General features: G+C 30.0%; 1 pseudogene; it reads right to left on the reverse strand.

Moving 5' to 3' along the window:
- Window positions 1-696: 696 nt before the first annotated feature.
- LOC129302828 (3-ketoacyl-CoA synthase 11-like) overlaps window positions 697-21,620 on the reverse strand; it is a 32,958-nt pseudogene continuing 12,034 nt past the window's right edge.

Consider the following 21,620-nt stretch of genomic DNA (forward strand, 5'->3'; position numbering starts at 1 on the left):
AATTATCCGAGCCAGAAAATGTGAAATTATCCTCATTTTAAACTTAGTTAAGTTAAATATCATATATTTAATCTCCCAGTTAAAGACTGTAAATTCTATTAAGTTCAACTGGCAATCAAGTGAACAACAAAACACTATGGGGTGTGATTGTCATTTATGAGTTTAAGCTTGGTCTTGATCAAGGAATATTTGAACTAAATACATGACAAGATAGGCTTGAAAATTTGCGACAGAACAAAATTTTGTCGCTAATTCACTATTTTTTCAGTGAATGAAGAGATAATTATATTTTCAGAGATAAGTCATGTACGTTTTATTAATTTTATAAATAATCTTATATTAAGGATTACTAGGAATCTTGTGTAAACAAGATTGCAGGGAATATTTTTCTTACATAAATGTTAACTTTGATTGTTTCCAATAATATAGCAAGTATAAGGAGTATCGACATTGCATCTAGTTGAGGAATTACAAATCGTTTATTTGGAAAGGAAGTTAATCTAATTTAAACAGATTTTCAACAATGATCAATTTTATTTTCTACCCAACATCCATAAAAAACATAAGCTATTTTATGCCACAAGACTCTTACATTTAATTTGTCATAACACAACTCATCGAACAGCCATATATAGGAGTGCATAAAATAAAGCCACACTTTCTAGTTGACATAGATTCTAATGAGAAGCCACAGCATTAATTAGCAGCAAATTGATGAATATCATCCCTCCATGGATTCTTCATTGAACCTGCTTCAATATTGTCTAGTGCAACCCACACGGCACTGTTACACTTAAATCCTGACCCAAATCCCAATTGCCAGATTCTGTCACCTTTCTTGATTCTTCCTTTGGCTTCACAGTAAGCCAATTCATACCACACAGAACTCGAAGATGTATTCCCAAATCTATACAGTGTCATTCTAGAAGGTTCCATGTCGCAGTCGTGAAGGTCAAGACTCTCCTGCATTGTATCGAGCACAGCCCTTCCTCCGGTGTGAATACAAAAGTGGTCTGAAGCTAACTTGATTTTCGGAACACAAGTTTCAATCTTCAATCTCAGAACCTTCCTTGCCGCAAAAGTTACAAGAAACTTGAGTTTTTCTGAGACAGGAAGAACCAGTGGGGCGAGAGATGTGATGTGATGTTTGAGGACGTGACCTGCAACATTCATGAGGCTTTAGAGATGGTGACGCCAATTTGTTGTTGCTCATCTTCTTGTTGAAGGACACAGTTGTAGCTTCTGTCATCAGAAGCCATGTGGGTGCGAAGTGTGTGGATGATTTGGTACTTTGAACGACGACGATCTGAAGGATGGTTGGAGAGAAGAGAAGCAGAACCACCCATGCGAAAGAGACAATTGGAGAGAAGCATTGAAGGGTTGTTGCCCAAGTATGTCCCTGTGTTTGTTATTTCAATGCTCAGCACCATGGCGTAAGAGTTAGGGTGTGACTGTTGTAACAAAATATTAAGGTGCATGAGTTAGATCAAGACTCTTCTGCATTGTCTCCACCACTGCCCTTCCTCCAGTGTGAAAGCAAAAATGATCAAAAGCCAACTTGAAGTTCGGAACATGAACTTCAATCTTCAATCTTAGAACCTTCCTTCCACAAAAGTTACCAGGAACTTGAGTTTTTCCGACACAGGAACCAGTGGGGCGAGAGATGTGATGTGGAACTTGAGGACTTGACCTGCAACATTCATGAGGTCTTTTGAGATCGCGACACCAATTTGTTGTTGCTCATCTTCTTGTTGAAGGACACAGTTGTAGCTTGTGTCATCGGAAGCCATGTGGGTACGAAGTGTGTGAATGATTTGGTACTTTGAACGACGATGATCTGAAGGATGGTTAGAGAGAAGAGAAGCAGAAGCACCCATGCGAAAGAGACAATTGATGAGAAGCATTGAAGGGTTGTTGCCCAAGTACGTCCCTGTGTTTGCAATTTCAGTGCTCAGCACCATGGCGTATGAGTTAGGATGTGACTGTTGCAACAAAATATCAAGAAATATGAATTAGATAGCATCCAAAATTATTAATATGTGAAACTAAAAGTATCGAATATGTATAAAAAATTAAAAATGTTTTTAATTAAAAATAATATTGTGGTATTTTATAGATACATATAAAAAAAAGTATAGAAACATATAGATATCAAATACTATGCCGAGTACTGACACAAATAAGTCAAGTAATTTGAAATATTTGTGCGTAGTAACCTTTATATACTACTATACAAAACACTTTTCATGTCACGTTAAGTTTGGAGGCCTTTTCACATTATTATTGGGGACATAATATTAAAAAACATGGAAAGTAATAAAGGATGAACAAATACAACATAATCAAACCTTTTTGGATTTGAATTAGGTTCTGTAGTTTATTTTATTTTAATCAAATCTTTATAATTTAATCGATTAAATATGTTCTTGGAAGAATAAAAATTATTAATAAATGCATAATTTTTTTAAAAAATAAAAAAACATTTAAAATTCATTTAAATTTGATTTAATATTTTTTGCCAAAAAAGGTAAAATTTGATTTAACACAAATTAAAGCTTACATTTGCCCGTTCAATTAATACATTTGATATATAAGCAAGGAGCCAACAATAAATTTTTCATTACCTTTTACATTAATAATCCAACCTAAACTCAACACTCTGTAAATCTGTTCTCACTATTCTTGGCTAACAACTTACAATTATGTTCTGTGGTTAAAACTTTTATCATTAATAGATTCAATAGCAATGAAGTGCGCATGCTTGTCTTTTTAATAATCAAGTTGGTTGAATATTCTACGCACCAACTATTTTGCTTAGAATGAAAAATGAAGAACCTGCAGGAGGCGGTTGACCAAGTCAATAGAAAGAACTCCAGCACTGCAACCCATACCGCTAAGATTGTAGCACAAGATATCGTGTCTGAGTTTATATCGATTCACAATCATGTCACACAAAGATGGCGAAGGACATAACGTACTACTATTAACAAGAAGAATTCCTATATCCTTAGATTCGACCCACATTTTCTCCAAAAGTTCATAAGCGGCTTCCAAAAGCACGGTCTTTGCCTCCTTTCTTGCCTCAGCCAAACATACTTTTGGTGGGTTATTCTGCGTTATAGCTTGGGGGAGGTACGTCTTAGGTCTCAAATCAGACTTCTCTACAATCTTCTTCATTCATTTCAAGTTCTCTTCTGAGAAAGCTCCAATGCTCTTGAAAACTTCCAACAACACATCATTGATAATAGCACAAGAATCGTTTGGTTTGTAGCAAGCAAAGTCTACTAGGTATACTTTGCTTCTTTGTCTCTTCAAGTGATGAAAAATGGCGAAGGATAGGGCTAGAAGGAAGAATGCAGAGAAGCGAGATAACGTGAGAAATGGATGAAGATATTTGAACTCATGAAGTCAAGCGGAGGCTGAAGCTTCTACTACAAACGACATGAGAAATAGGTTCATCATGTTGAGGGTTGGCTCTAGGCAGTGGTATACGCAATGTCTCTGTATGGTTGGGCTTTAAATAGGCAAAAAAACAAGGTTATTGGTTCAAGCTTCACGAGGCTTCAACATAAATAAAGGCATGGGGTTAGGGGCGGAGGGTGCCGGCAGGGGCATGGCCACTCAAGCTGTTAAATTTTTTTAATATTATATAAAGGTTAGATATTTTATTCCCTCCAAAATTTATGAAAGTTTTGTATTATACGTGTTTCTTAATCTCAGCCCCTCTATTATTTAATCTTTGGTTCTGCCTCCTGCAGGGGGTCCACTTTAATTTATTCATGTAATTTTTTTTTTTTTGGGTTAAGTTGTGCTGATTAAAAGAAGCCTGATTGCATGTCAGTTAGTCTTTTTCTTCTTTTGCATTGTTTCATATAGAAATAAAGTTACTGAAAAAATTGGTCTTTATCTCCTTTCTTACCTCAACCAGCCGTACTTTCGGCGGCTTAATTATTTCTAAATTATAGCTTGGGGGAGGCATATCCTATCCTAGGTTCTAAACCAGACTTATCGACAATTTTTCTCATTCATGTCTATTTCTCTTCTTAGAAAACACCAATATAATGCTCTTAAAACGACATGAGCAAATTGGAAAGAACCGGGAAAAAAAAAAAAACAAAACAAAACAAACAGGCGTACACATTCTGTGCTTATCATATATGGTTCAATCTGAGTCTCCCATTTCACTCTAAAATGATCTCTATTGTTTATTTAAATTAATTTTTAAATATTTTATTTATTAATATAAAAATTAAAAAATTTAATGTTAAATATATATTGTCTTCAATGCTCATCAGGGAATGAGCACAACGGTACGAATCACCTCTAACAAGACTTGGACCATCTAAATATAAAAAAATTTATTTTTATTTTACATTTATTAAAATAAAAAATTAGAAAAAAATATAAATTTTTTTAATAAATTTACTCAAAATCAATCTAATCAGTATATATTTAATATAGCTATATAGGAGATCAAATTTAAAATTACACTTTTTATAATTTTATAATTTAATTATCCAGATGTACTCTCAAATAGTTCAGATATTACTTGACCTAATTTAATATTAAAATTAAATTTTTTTTACAAATTTTACTGACTATTTAAGTAAGTTTGGATAGTCTAGATTTACTATTACAATTTCTTATAAACATAATATTTTAAAAAATAATTAAAAATTAATTTAAATGAATAGTAGAGATCATTTCAAAATAAAATAAAAGATTGAGATTGAGCCACGCATGACGAGCACGTAGAGCGAGGAGCACCAAGTACGAACGTCCGAATTGTTTCAAGCTCCTTTAGGAATCAACTTAAATGCATGGGGTCCACCTTATCCCCGTATTAAATAAATATATAGACATGCATGCATGTGAAACATTAGTTCTATTCTATTATAGGCGTTTCAAGTTAATTATTTTTTTTTTGGGTCGAAAGGAAATCTCATGCGTTGAACTAAAAAAGTTTATAACAATACAGTAAAGAACAAAGGAAGTGTTAGTTCATACACTCATCTTATTAGAGCTGTCAATTAGGGCCAGCCCAGCCCTAAAGGGCCGGCCCTTGAAGGGCTAGGGCCTAAACGGGCTGGCCCTAATAAGCCCGATTGCATGTCAGGGTTTCATTTTTTAAGGCTAGGCCCTAGCCGTCAGGGCTAAAGGGCCGGCCCTCAGGGCCTCGGCCCTATTTTTTTAAAATTTTTTTAATTAAAAATTATAAAAAAATATATTTATAATCATAAAAAATTTATTATTCATAAAATTAAGTTTAAGAAAATAAATTTAAATCAATTTACACCACAACAATAAAGAAAATTAAAATATTTAGGTCTAATATCAAATAGCAACATCAAAGTGAATACCAATAAAAATTAAACTTAGTTAATATTATCAGCTAAATCTTAATAAATAAATGATGGATGGATGAATGCATTTAATATGTTCATTTTTTGAGTTATGTATTTAATCTTTTATTTTTGTATATTATAATTTAAAAAAAATTATAAACAGGCCTAAGGCCCTTTTATTTTCGGACCTAAAAGGGCCAGCCCTTTTAGGCCCGATTTACCTTTTTAAAGGTAAAATAGAAGCCCGACCCTCAATTTTTTCGGGCCTAAAAAGGCCGAGCCCGTAATTGACGGCTCTACATCCTACCGGTACACATTCTTAAAAGAAACAGTTGCAAGAAAATTAGCTACTTCATTACTCTCACGATGAGTAAAGCATAAAGAGAACCCAATCATTGATGAGACCCGGTTTCTTGCTCATCATAGGATGAGCACCATGGTTCTCATTTTATGATTAAATCTAGACCATTTTGATTTTAATTTGGATCACTACTAGAAAAATGTAAATTAATAAAAAAAATTCAGTGAGAGGTCGTCTATTCATCTTTAAAATATCAAATTAACGAGGGATATTGATTTTATAATTTGATATAAAATTAGTGAGTGAATGTCAATCCCTTTTTAAAATAAAATAATTAATGAGGAAAATAGCGAAAAACTGTCAATCCCTCTTTAAAATAAAATAATTAATGAGAAAAATAGCAAGATATTGTCAATCCCTCTTTAAAATAAAATAATTAACAAGGGATTTATCAAGAAATTCTATCTCTAACTAATTACTAAAAAAACGGTGACTTTTGACAATGATATTGAATTATATATTTAATTATTTTCATTTAAAAATAAAATTAATTTAAAAATTGACTAAAATATTTATAATAAAATTATTTAATATTTAATAGTTTATTTATTTTAAGTTCATTTTCATTAATAAAATAACATTTTATTAAAATGTTATATAAAGAATAATTTAAATAAAATATAAATATTGTTAACATATTAGTACTTGAAAATAAAATTTAATATATATGTGTATTTTTATAATATATTACTTGATATATTGATATAATTAAATAATATATCTTTAATTTCTCATATAATGACTATAGGTACCTTTCAGTTCAACTGACAAAGGAAGAAAGCATAAGGTTTGGAAGGTTGTAGGTCAAGAGTTCAAGTCTTGATCTTAGGATAAACATAATAAATATGTGACTTGACTAGGAACAATTGACATAATGCGAGGTAGATGATAACATGTCATGAGTTGTGACACGCATGGTGAGTGATGAGGCATGAAATAATAAGTGACATGATAGTTGACGAGACATAAGGTTGTAGGTGACATGTCATAAGTATGATGGGTAATATGGCATTACTATCTTTAAATATAGGTATATTTAGTAAGGGATTTAACGAGAGATTCAATTCTTTGCAAATTTAGTGAGGGACTGTAGTGAGGAAAATACAATCCCTTGCTAAAATTAGCGATTCGTTTTTTTTGATACAAATTTAGTGAGGGACAAAATATCTTGTTAAAATGTAATTTAGCAAGGAAAAATGGCATTTACCAAGGGACTTCCGTTGCTAAATTCTATTTTTCTAGTATTGGATGATCCAAATTTAAAATATTATTATATATTTTTATTTTATATTTATTGAAATATAAATTTATAAAAATTATAAAATAATTTTAATAATTTTTTATTTTTAATTTGATCTAGATTTAATTTAAAAGGCTAAATTTAATATTAAAATTTTTATAATTGTTATATATTGACTATCCAAATATACTCCACAAAGTTCAGATTTAATCTAATGTTAATATGCACTATGCAGAGTATATTTGAATAATTAATATACCTTAATTATAAAAATTTTAATATGAAATTGAACCCTCTAAATTAAATTTAGATCATGTCAAAAATAAAAAATTATTAAAATTATTTTTTAATTTTTATAAATTTTATTTTAATAAATATAATATATAATAATATTTTAAATTTAAATTATCTATATCAAAATCTGAATAATCCAAAACTCATCACAGAGATGAGCACAGATGGCAGGAAACCAGTTGCACCATAAACGAGAAACACATGAAAAATGGATTGAGGTAGTGTGAATGCCGCCCAAAAACCATGTATTAATTGCTTTGTGATCAAAAATTAATTCTAAACGTACTGGTCAAAACAAGCCTGATATGATTGATACTATTTAAGGTTCATGAGTAGCACAATTTATTATTATATTTAATATATTTAATACTACTGATGGACCGATGGATTCTAATTCGATGTTTAATTGATCACTTTCACAAATGTACAGAATTACAATAAGGAGGTTAAGATTTATAATAAATTGTAAACTATATATTTGAATAAAAACGACAAATAAAAAATAATAGATTATTAAAATTTTCTTTTACAATTTAATTGGGTTAATAAAACTTAACCACGCTTTACAAACCTTCTTGTAAAATATGTTTAAATTTCACTTTCACAATTGCCAAACTTACAAGAAGGTTAAGTTTTACTCACCCAATTGAATTTAGTTCCTATACGATATAATGATTGAATAAAAATAACAGATAATAAATAAATAGAGATTAATCCAATCAAGAAAGCATTTGGGATTGAATTTCACTTACAGAGATTACTAAAATTTACTAAAATTTACTTTTTTGAGTTGACTCTTTGCAATTATAATAACACGTATTTTCAAAGTGTCCCATTTATTTCTTGGCTGATTAATTAATTCCCATTTAATAAGGATTAAATTTACTCTCAAGTTACAATTTAAATAGCCATGAATCTCTAAATCTATTTATAGTTTAGTTATTCATATCGAGCTCTTTAGATCTAAGCTTACTCCTCTTAGTCCTTCAAGTTTATACATTCTGCATGTCGTTTCTATTTGTAACTATTTGGAAATATGTTTACAACTCATTTTTCTTAAAAGTTTCATCAGAACTTGACTGGTATTTATTAGGTGCTGGCATTCTTCATCTGTCTGTCCCCTGGAGATTATTCACATAATGTCATACTAAAGAACTCTTTCAGTTTATTAAAAGAAAAAACTTTTTTTTTTTTTTGTGAATTGATCCTCCTATTGAAGCCAAGTAAATTCAAAATATGCAATGAATTTCATATTGGGTAGTCTCATAAGTGATATGGGATTTATAAATTTAAAAGACTTTCTCATTTAATAAGTTAGTTTTTTAAAATGAGCTCTTTTTTTAAACTTGTGATCGTAATATTGATATTTTTATTGAGAGATCAATGTCATGGACAGAGCTATTCATGAAGGGTTCTGATCAATAAGAGACCGAGTAAAGTATTGTGGAGTTGAATTGTCAGGGAAGTCGCTTCCCTAACTTGTTGAGTGGAAGAGTTATTCACACTTATAAACTCACTCTATTAATGAGGCTTCTTGAAGTGGGCCCATTTGAGAGTCAATATCCTTAATGATTTCACTTAATGGCACTTCACTCGATCTCTTGTTGATCAAATTGTGAGATACATTGCTATTTCCTTGACACTAGTCTTTTAATGAAAGGACCAATGTTATGCTAATAAGTTTAAAGGAAGAATCCCAAAAGATTAGCCAAGCTGCTTGGGTGGAAGAGCCTTTTATATTTTATAAACTAACTCTACTCTACTTGTGAGATTATCTAATATGAGACTTATGACAAAATATCCAACATATATGAGTTAAAAAAAACAGAGAATCATAGTTTTCATGCACAACATAACATATATAATTTTTGAGTTATTTTTTCGTTCTTAAATTAAAATAATAAAAAAGTATAAGTTTATTCAATAATAATGAAACAATAAAATAGATCTAACGTTATATGTAATTTTGCGCAGTGAAGAATTGAAATTCATTTGTATTTTTTCTCCATTTCTTTTTTATAAAAAGATATCAATTCTGATACCATAAAAAAAGGAGAAAATAAAAATAAAATCCTAAAATAAGAAATTAATTATACTTAGATTGCTGACAAAATTTTCTGGAAAATAAATTGCAAATAGTGATTCAAATAACTTGCAAACAGGAATTGGAATTGCAGACTGAAAAATATATTTAGAATTCAAATATTTTATTGATAATTGAAACTCTTAAGTTTAATTATCTGGATTAATATTTACAATTGATTTTTAAAATTTTTGTATCAAAAACTTAACTATCATTATTTTTTTATTTTGAAACTTTATTATCATTCTTCCTCAAAAAATATCAAAGGGAGCAAAAGCTTAGGTTGCATTAATTAGTGATTGTTACTGCAGTGTCCCCAGGGAGCATTCAATGATTGTTACTGCAGTGTCCATAGGGCTCATGCATGAGACAACCAAACACAACGCAAAGAAATCGAGGATAACATGTGTAAATGGAAATTGCAAGAAGAATGATAGAAATAAAAAGTGTGAATGAGATTATTGTTGCTGTAATTTTAATTTCAGTTTTCTTCTTAATTAGAAAAAGTATTATTACATAGCAAAATACTCTCTCCTTTCAATATTATGAGGCATTTTTTGTAATATCATATTCAATATAATGTTTGGATATATTTTCTTAAAGTCATGGCTTTTCCTGATTTTCAATAATTAGATTTTTCAATTATATTTAAAATCAATCCTATTAATCAATTTTTAAAAATTATGATCATTGATTCATAATTGATTTTGGCAGCATGTATAGAAGTGTTTGAATATTAAAAAAAAATTTATGATTTTAAGTTTATAATTAATTTTTACGAGTATTATACCACATAATATAATTAGTTATATTTAAAATTAATTATATTAATCAATTTTACCCAATGAATATACAAACACACCCTAAAACATGATTAAATATTTGTTATAGGTATCAGCATTCTTACACATAAAAGTAAGTGATTTGTATATAGAAGGATATAATTAGAAAAAAAAATACAAACAAACGCACCATGCTTTTAATTAGTAAAAATTTAAGTTTTAGTTATTAAATTTATATATTAATAAATTTTTGTGACATTTAAAAATAGAGATATACAGTGTCCATAAGGATATTATGCATGAGACAACCAATTAACGCAAAGAAATTAAAGATAAAATGTAAAATGGAAATTGCCAAAAAATGATAAAAATAATAGTGTCAATGAGATATTGTTGCTGAAATTTTAGTAAAATACGTTCCATAGCAAAATAGTCAACTAATAATTAGTCTCCATCGGTAATGTTATTAGCAAAACTAATATTTCGGTGGGGATAATCCTTTGTCGTTGGAAATTCAATTTGGTTTAAATACGTTCAACAATAGACTAGTATTTCTTGATTAATTGTAACACTGTTGCTAGACTTTTCAGTCTTCCCCTTTTCTCAAAATCAATCCAATAATTAGACATATTTTTTCATGCATATTACACAAATTTTAAAATGAAATGCATTATTTTTATAATTTAAAAAAGTCATATCTAAAGTAATGAATTAAGCACACAATGCTATTAAGGGATTTTAATCTTTTTTTTATAAATATAAAAGTGAATGTATATATAATGTCTTTGAAAAAAAAATTACAAGTATAATGATAAAAAAGAGTTTGAAAAATGAGTACAAATTCGTGGTAATATCTATGTATGATTGCACTGAAGAAAACCCCCCCCCTTTTTTTTTTCAATGACAGCATGGTGGTTGGAAAATAAAAATACATTTAATTACTTGTATTTTATAAAATTTAAATTTTTTTTGATATTATAATTGTTTTAAATAATCATACATTTGTATTTCAATGACTAACAGCACATCAAATTATTTTTTGAAAAAAAAAATATAACGAGAGGATTTAAACCTTTCACCTCTATTCATAATCCATATCACATATATCCACCATTAAGCTAGCTTCATGTGATATATAAAATTGTAACAATAATGTATAAGCCTATGATATGACCAAATTAGCGCTGATAACAAAATGGACCTAAAGAAGAAATTCCAAGGGCAAATAAAAAATATAGAAGGGTTAAGAGACATTTTTACACTCAATTTTATCTAAAGGGTCATCAAGCACTCTAAACATAACTATAGGTTAATTCTATTCCTTAACATTAAATATTTCCTCCCTTATCACCCTACTGTTAATTCATCATCTGTTCACTGTTAGGAGGTCTTACATTCAATTTTTTTAATATTTTTGTATTATAAAATAGGATTAAGGGTTATTTTTGCCTTTAAACTGTACATGAAGGATAACAAATAAAGACCCTAAGCTCAATTATGGATCAATTTTGTTATTCAACTTTACATTTCTCATCACTCTGCTATTTTCTCATCGTTAGTAAGCCCCACATTATATTTTTATAATATTTTTTTATTATAAAATATTTGGTTTGAGTTGAGGGGCAAAAATGACCCTTCAAATAGAAGTTGAAAGGCCAAAATAACACTTAACCTAATAAAAATACTTAAAAAATAGTGAGACCTATTGAAAACTAATGGACATCAAGTGTTTTCAACGTTAGGTTGATGGTAGAGGGAATTTTTAAAGTTGGTGGACCAAATTGACTCATAGTTAAGTTTAGAATTTTTGTGACTTTTCGTATATATTTTAAGAACAAAAATGACCCTTAATCTTATAAAATACTTGAGTTTAGGGTACTCATAGACTTTTGGGGTAAAGTTAAAAGGCAAAAATAACTCTTAACCCAATATTTTGATAATAAAAAATATTTTAAAAATTAAATGTGGGTCTACTAATGATGAACAAACAATGAGTTAATGGCAGAGTGATGAGAAAGAAAATCTTTAATGTTGAGGGACATAATTAATTCATAATTGAGTTTATGGTGTTTCATAACTTTTTAGGTAAAGTTGAAAAGTAAAACTGACTCTTAGCCCGACATAAAATACTAGAAGAGTTAATTAAGAGTGCTCATAACATGTTAAAATTGCACATAAGGTCCACCTCAAATTAGGGAGGTGTAAAATGATGAAAGCCCTTAGGTTTTGCTTTTGTATATTGTTCCTCATTGATAAATGATAGCTTTTATTATTATTATTGCTAATAAGTATTCACTTATTGAAGACAATTTTATTTATCAAGATATGGTTGATTGCTTCTCATTTAATAAAAAATACAGACATTGAAATCCCAAACAATCGTCTACTCATAAAGCAACGTAATGGTCTTAGAACATGGACTGGACTCAACAATAATATATATTAGGGGTCACGCTCCATTTACAACATTACGGCATTACGCTTCACTGTAATTTAGACTATTATATTTATTCATACATCATTTTACTAAGAAGATTAACTCGCGAATAGTAGGCTGATTGCTCAGATTAACTCGCTTTTAACTCGAGACTTGCAAGGGAACAAATGTGCCGATTTATTGGTATCCTACTATCCTTTGCTTTGAATCTGGAGACAAGGTTGCACAATTTGGATCACCCACCGGATGGTTTGCGGGAGATGCTCCAGGAAGATACTCTTGGTGTTTCTCAAATGAGATTATGTCGAGTTTGAGTTTTTTTTTTTTTTTTCAATCCTTTGTAACAAACGAAATCCCAAACAATCATCGACTCGTAAAACAAAGCAATGGGCTTTAAGAACATGGACTGGACTGACAATAATATATATTGGGGGCCATACTCCATTTACAACATTACGCTTCACTCTAATTTAGGTTATTATGTTTCCTTGTTAAGAAGAACCAACTTGACACTACATGAATGTGAGGTGTCTGCAGTTGAGCCCAAGTCTTCTTTTTTTTATTTAAAATCTTTGAATTTTTTTTTACTAAAAAATTCTTTAAAGTTGATATTCATAAATTTATGTGAAGATTTTTATTACTATTTTTGCTCATTTTATTGTTTTTTATACAACATAAAATCTTCTCTCTATTTCTTAAAAACACAAATTTCACAAAATTTACAAAGCCTCAACTTTTAAAGATTTAAATATTTTTTTATTACAAGGAAACCGCAACACATGCACACACTTACATAATTATATATGATTGAGCATCAAACAAGGTATTAAAGTATAATAAATAACACTCACAAACACACGTATATTATTCTTTATTAGGAGAATGACATTTAAGGACCCTTTAAAAATATTATTTATAATTAAGGATCTTGAAATTTTTATATGATATTCACTATAAATACAGATGAACATGTAATCAAATATCTTTTTGTATTGTTAAATTTTTGTTAGAATGCATTGCCCCGCATTTTGTAAATTTAAGGCGTGTATATATATATATATATATGCAAAGGTACAAGTTAATAACTGCAACTATATAATTTTGAATATTACTTAAATTGATATATAAGAATAAAAATTACTAAAATTAATACTGATCAAGAAAAGATAATTAATAAGACAAATGATATATAGACATATAATAGGGATTGGAGGAAGGACTATTTCTTTAATGGTTGTTGAAGTGTCCATGGAATTAGTTGGGAAATATGGCATTTATCAAGCGTATTTGTAGGGTAGAGGGGATTTTTTTTTTCTAATCATTAAATTTTCATATGAAAAATAGTTTAGGAAAAAAAAATACCTCACTTATTAGTACATAATGTCCAGTGCTCCTTAAAAGAAAGTATAAAGATAAAAATATATTTTAATCCTATACATAACTAAAAAAAGTTATATACATCTGAAAACATCTATAATTAAATGTAATAAATTCTAACATAGTCTTTCTTGTTTTTAATGGGAAATGAATTATCTGAAGTTGCGAATCTATGAATTTCATGATATCTGCCTTTTTAAGAGGGAGAGTAAAGATTTTATGTTTTTTTTAAATAATAAAATGGGAAAATATTAAAACTTCATGGGAATCTAGGGACCTAACCCCTAGGGGGATTTGCTTCCTTTTCAATAACTCGCTCCACCGCAGTTATTGGACCAATTTATATCAAGGGTTATTGCTTCTTGAATTTTGCTAAATACTCTTTTCACTTATTTTTATAAGTCACTTTTAAAAAATTTTCTTAGTCTTTTATATAAGTCAGTTTCTTTTGAATTTCCTAATCTTTGACGTACAGTTCCAAAACTATACTCTAACAAATTCTAAAAAGAAGTGCAATATTTCAATGTTCAAGAAAACTCTTCCCACACATCAAATTGCTCTTTTTTTGAAGCAAGAACAAAATTAAAAAGTAATTTATTTTAAAATAATTTTATTATTCTAACTAACTTTGATTTTGATGAGCTAGTTATAATTATAAGTGACTTATATAAAAGATTGGGAGAAGTAACTTATTAGCAACATAAAAAAATTTTAAAAGATGATTTGTAAAATAAGAATAAAGGGAGTAAAACACATTAAAGGAGGACTTGGGTTATCAATTAAAATTGGTGTGAATGATAAAATTCTTATCACTTAAGTATGTAGTTGGGAGTTCAAACCTTAATATTATATATATAATAATTTATTTGGAAAATTTTTGCTTATTGCTCTCCCTGCCTGAAGGGAGATTTTTTTGGTTGTTGACACAAAACCTACTCCCTTCACTTATAAAAAACACAACAGTGGGAGGGCATTTTCACCGGTCAATATTTTTTTTGGAATGAAAATCCATGTCCTTTATCGAATTATTGTATTTGTTAATTTATTGGTCCTCCTGCATGTTTTATTTTCTTCCATGTCCTCCAATTAATATCATTTTCCTTAATTAATTAATTTTATATACATATCCATGTTGTCAATCGAGACTCATTGTTTATTGCATTATGAAATTCCTCGCAACGCAAGTGATCTGTTAATTAAATGCATTTATTTATTTATTTATTTTGGCAAATCCATCTCAACTGAAAATTAGACATTAGTTTCTTCAAACAAGAAATGATAAAATGAACATAAAAAATAAATATCAGAAGCACAATTTTTTGTTGGAAAATATGAAATTGTGATGAAATGACTTAATAGATTTATGTCAGAATGTAAAGAAATAACAGATACATAAACAAGTGTTATTGAGATTCGATTTTTTAACCTTTGTATATGGAACAAATTAAAGAATCTACTTTCGCTCTAAACACTTCAAGAGAGATTATTCTAGAAGGTGATAATACCCAACTTTCATCAAAATGACAAGTGTATTTGCCACAAATCAAGTACTTTTAATGTACATTTTCCATAGCATAAATCTTGGAACAAGAAGAAGTGTGCAATCCGTTTTCTTATAGAAGCCAAAGTTTCCGCTACAAGCCGACATATATTCTAATGGGAGTTAGATTCTTTCTCATTAATTAATATAATGTTTGATATAGAAATGTATCTATTTTATTTTCTTTTTAGATATATTTCCCTTTCTTTTCCAAGAAACCACTATTTATCGTACCAAACATGTTATAATTAATAGCTTAGAGAATCAACGGGGAATTCATGAATATCATCGATCCCTCCGTATGGATTATCCTTCAATGAAGAACCGACATAAATATTATCCAAGGCAACCTACATACTACACAGTTACAGTTGTAACTTGTGTTTCGGAATTAAGCTGTGTGGGTGCCAATTGTGTGGTGCTGATGATAATTTGGTGCTTTGAACGGCAACAATATCTGAACTTTGTGGGCAAGTCCTTCGGTTGTGGCTGGAATTCCCACAAGTCTTACACTTGACACTTATATTGGATCTTCTAACTTAGTTTGGAGGTGGAGGTTCATCTTACTCACTTCTTCATTTCTTCTTTAGTCTAGCTGGATGCTTGTGATATTTTGGGGATCAATTGGTTCCAATCTTGTGTGCTCCCACAAGTCTTTTCCATTGATATGCTGGATCACTGGAGCATAACATTTCACATAAGCTTCAAGATGTGTTGAATCCACATAATCAATGTGGTTTAGTCGGTTGGCATAATACAATAGCATGTCTAAAATATAGAGAATAAAAATATTAGTTATAAAAATTGAATAAATGAAACTTTGAAAATGAGTTATAAACAAACCCGTAAGGTATTCCAGTTAGCTGCCATTACTGGCAAGCACACACGACTTGGAACAAAGATAAAAATAAATCTAAGAGTTATATGGCACTTCAAATTGATAATTATTAGCCCTTCTTGGTTCTTACTTTCTAGATTCTTCTATCTCTTTGTCAAGCCTCTTATGAGATCGAGGGCCACACATATCCCTTGTCATGATATTTTTCTACTTTTACTCAATTTTGATGAAATCCATCCATCAAATAACTTTGGATCCACTTGAGAAGACCAATAATTGGACATTCTCTTGCCTCCAGTAATCTGCCATTAAAAGACTTTGATATGTTATTTGTATTGACTAGGTAAGACCAATAAGATTGCTCTCACTAATCCACCCTAATCTCTTAAATTCACAGTAATTATCAAGTTTGTAAAGTTTCATAAATTAAGATCCTAAGTTTTCATAATTTAAAATATTCCCATACACTTTCAACATTTACAAATAAAAGTTTTAAATGTGTGCTAAAAGCATGAGAATTCAAAAAGAACCAATATATTTGCATAAAAATAATTAAACAATGAATTGTGCACAAAACAACACATGTGCCACAGCATGTTGACTCTATGTCATGCGCCGCAGCACATTGCACAAATTTGACAGCATTTTGCTATCAAATAGATAACACCTGGGACAAACTTTTGATAGGTTCCATTTTTCTGTTTGACATTCGATTAAAGTGATCTAGGTGTTCACAGAGAGTTTTCTACTAGCTCTAACTAATGGCTTTAATTTCACAATCAATTATTAATCTATCAAAAGCTAGACACCGTTTAAAAAAACTCACTCCTTTTTCACAATAACTCACAATTAGGGAACCCAAACCACAATACATATGCCACAACCTTACCCCCAACCTTTAAATTATGCTTAATGAACCATTAAGGACTTGTACAATGCGCCACAATCAATCAACAACATGTATATTGAGGTTTCAACACCTAACCACTTGATTTAAAAGCAGACTTAAGGGGAAGTCAAATATGCATAAATCCATCAAATATTCAATCATGCCACACCAATTATACAATATCCTATTTGCACTAGTATTTTGGCTCTATAGAAGCTTTACAATCACATATCATTCGCTCAAGGTATAAAATACATAAAATATTTTCAACTATAAAAAAAGGTAGTCAAAATAATTGCATGAAGTCCTAGTTGGCAATTTAACAATATTCAAATACACATAATTTAAACTAGGAGGCATACAAGTAGGATTTATTCATAATCCTATGCCTTTGATCATTTTCTTCGATTCTGATCTAATGAGATAGGCCTTGAAATGTTAAAAATTGAGGGGTAAGTACAACACTCAGTAACTAGGATTAATCTAGACTATACAGTTGCATATCAATTAATATTAGATGTATTGACAATTATCTTAAAATCATAGTACACATATGTCAAATATAACTTTGACCACAAAAATAACAACCATGTGACTAGGTGTAGAACACATACCATCAATTATATCTCAGTTATGCATACCATAAGGTCACAAAAATAACAATCATGCACCCCTAAGTAAAACTTTAGACCATAATAATAACAAACATGTGGCCTGGAATAAAATGCATGATCAATATCAACCTTATACCCTTCTCTTACTTTCGACATGAAACTAGTGGCTATCCAGTCATTGCGTCCATAACTCGGACTAACCTAGCTTTCTAATTAAGGGAAGCTACAGACTAAGATTAACTCACTCACTTGCTTTCCGTAGTTTCTCCCAATACTAACAATCATAAGGTGTTATACCCTTAATCTAGCCTCCTTATGAATCGATGGAGACTAGTTAGGTTTAAGTCTCTTGAAGAACAAGTGGCATAGTCCCTAATCAATCATGGGACAAAAGCTACCTCCCAATTCTAATGGTTGATGCCAAAGTAAGCTTTCAATTTTAATGGTAAGCTACCTTTACTAAGTGGATTTACCCATCTACTCCTCTCCCTAAGTGAAACTCTCACCACTGATGATGCTATGCACATATTTACATTTACATACCATTCAACAACATTATTCACATCATATCATAGTCACACAATTTTCTTTTTTCCATTATACTTCATATGCCAAATACCATATATTCATCATTTTCATAATGACATACTCTCTATCATCATCATTAATCACATATGCATAAGCATACATATCGTTTACAACAATCCAATACAATTTTACAAACATAATTCATTATGTTGCCAAAATTTGTATCAATGGGTCTTCCAACACCCAATAAATTTTAAAACAATTTAATTCAACAAATAATTAATTAACAAATAACTATACAAACTAAATTTTCTTTAATTACCTTAAACCTTTGAAAGGTTAAAGGTTTACCTCTCAAAATACAACTTCTAAAGCTTCCCAAATAGCTTGAATGGTGCCAATATTAGTTAATCTATAACTAATTATAAGGACATTCATTAATATCCCGTTTTGAGAAATTCCCAACATTCTTACTCTACATTTTTTCTTTATTAAAATTATAAACTCACTTCCAATCATACCAATTGAATTTTTTTAGGTTCCAATATCCCACATTGTCATAATGAGCTATTAAACTATCATTAATGGCTTTAAAACAACTCCAACTCTCTCCATAAATGTCATTTTTGGCCATTAATATCCCTTAACAACTAACCACTCACAAAACTATTAATGTAGGTTTAAATACTCTAAATAACTCTCATTAACTCTATTTTAGCTAATGGGTTCGGAATCATACATTATACGGATCAAAAATCACTCTTCCAACTCAGACTCTAACTTTAATACTCATTAAAATGGAAGAGAAAGGGAGGAAAAGGGTTTAGAAGTCTTACCTTAAGTGTAAGATAGCTTAGAATTATTCCAAGGGTCCACAATCTCAAACCCCAGTAAAGAAAATGATGAGCCTTTCATTTTCTCCTCCTTCCTCTCTTCTGAAATTTATTTATTTCATGATCAGTATATCAAATATTTTGTCCATGTGCTGTAACGAAAGCAACACGCACCACGACACATAGCACAAAGAGGCTTATCCTTATCTGATTAAAACACATGCACCATGACTAATGAGCTACAAGCTGTGGTGGATGGCATAAAATTGCTTCCTTCATATTTTCTCCCTTTTTGGATGTCTAGGTGACCTGACTTCTCTTCATACTTGATTTTAGGGCCGGAATCACAACCGAACCCACCTGTAGACCCCTCTAGCCACTCACTTCACTTAATTTACTTAATTGCTCTCTTTTACATTGGCTTCACCTTGATTAATTTTTTAGGATGTTACATTATTCATAATCATATCAGACTTATAATAATCATCAAAGTGTGTCTTAGTCTAACAAGATGAAGGAAAAGTCATTAAGTGATCATATTAATTCTTTAAAACTTTTTCAACCTATTCATTATCCTTTCCTATGCCAGTAGGTAAGTTACCTTTGCTGCATGAATCATTAAGTCTCTTACCAAAGTTCCTCCACCATACCTTGCCTTTATATTGGCATATAAGTGTCTTACACATAAGGATGTTCAACACCTTCAAGCAACTCTCTAAATGCTTGAATCAAACCCTACACATTAAAACTAATAACTATTATATGAACAAATAAATAAAAATATGATAATTAAAGTACTTTAAATCTTAATTACCTTTTGTTGGTCTGTAATACATACCCATTTTTTTAGCCATAGTGCTAATGTCATCAAACAAATTTTTTCAAGAACCATATCCAATAATCCTTACTTTTTATCTCCACCACTACCACAACTAAAGGGAAATATTGCTCACTAGGGTCATGAGCTATAGCCACTAATAATACACTACTATATGGGCTTTTGAGAAAACACCCACCTAATCTAATAATTAGCCTACATACTAACTTGAAGCCCCTTTCATTAGTTCCAAGTACATATATAATCTTCTAAATACTCTCAAACGATCTACATATGGCTTATCTGTGACAAGATAAAATGTGAACCTCAGGTTTTTTAATGTGACTTCCAAACATTAGTCCCTCAAGTAAGCATATTCTTCTCTATGATCCCTTTCAATCATCTCCCTTACAATTTTCTAGCAAGAAATGCTTTGTTAATCAAGGGTTGAGCCATGTAATCTTTTCTTATGGTTTCTTGCACATTTGACAACTTAACATCTTTGTTCATCATGACATTATCAACATTTTTTTAGCAATCCACTTTGATGAAGCCTCTTTGCATTAATTGTTACTCCACATGTATGTCTTGGATTTCATGTCTTTAGTCGATAAGTCAATGAGTCACTTTCTTTATTTACAAACATTTGTCAGCCACATCTACTAGTGCATCTCACTCTACATCTTACTCTTTATCATTTTTTATATAGTCAAATGCATAACCATTCAATAGTGTTCCTTTAAATCTTCCCTAAATTGTTTGATTGAAGTAAACTCCATCCCCAAATTAAATCTAAAGTCCTTGCACATCTCCTTTGGATTGTACTTGTAGTATCTTATTATACGCTCATCTTCATTGTCATCAATTGCGTAGTCTTCATATGACTCATTATCTTCTAATTTTGATAACAAATCATCAATGTTCTCATTTAACACTCTAGAGGAAGGAACAATTTGTAAATATTCATATTGGTGGTCTAACACATTTGAATAGCTGCTACTACCTTGTCCCATATCCTCCACTATGCAATGTCAATAAATTCATTAAAGTAATCATTACCCAAATCTGCTTCATCACTATCATCTAAGTATGCTAGAATTTCACTGCCACTCACTCCTTCTATGTTTTTTTCATGCTCCATCATATACTTGAAATTTAATATTTAATATGCATATTTGATGATGACATTGAATCACACAAACATATATGTGGATAATATATTGATTTTCAAAGGATACGTGAAGAGGTTGATTAAATTACCTTACACTAAAGAATCATGAAAAACACTTATCCTACATTTAGATTCAATCAAGGAAGCCATATAATATTCTTTTTTGATATTGCCTGTACTAAAAGCCTCCCTTATCCTACATTTAGATTCAATCAAGGAAGCCATATAAAAGATGGAGAAAACTACTTAACATAAAAAATTCAATTTCATGGGTTATAAAGTAAAAGAAGTCCCAGAATGTCTTTGACTCAAGGCCCATTGCTCTTATATCTATAAAAAATTTTGTCTTGCAATTTAAAATTCTTTTACTCCTATTTCAAGTTTGTAGCTTTGCTTCGTTTAGCAATTTTCTCATTGGAAAAAAAAAAATATCACTGTCACACCTAAATCATGATCTCCCTGAAAAGGAAA

The sequence above is a fragment of the Prosopis cineraria genome, unplaced genomic scaffold (genome assembly GCF_029017545.1).
Source record: "Prosopis cineraria cultivar Desert tree isolate PC_DT_omini unplaced genomic scaffold, ASM2901754v1 PC2, whole genome shotgun sequence".
Taxonomy (NCBI): Eukaryota; Viridiplantae; Streptophyta; class Magnoliopsida; order Fabales; family Fabaceae; genus Prosopis; species Prosopis cineraria.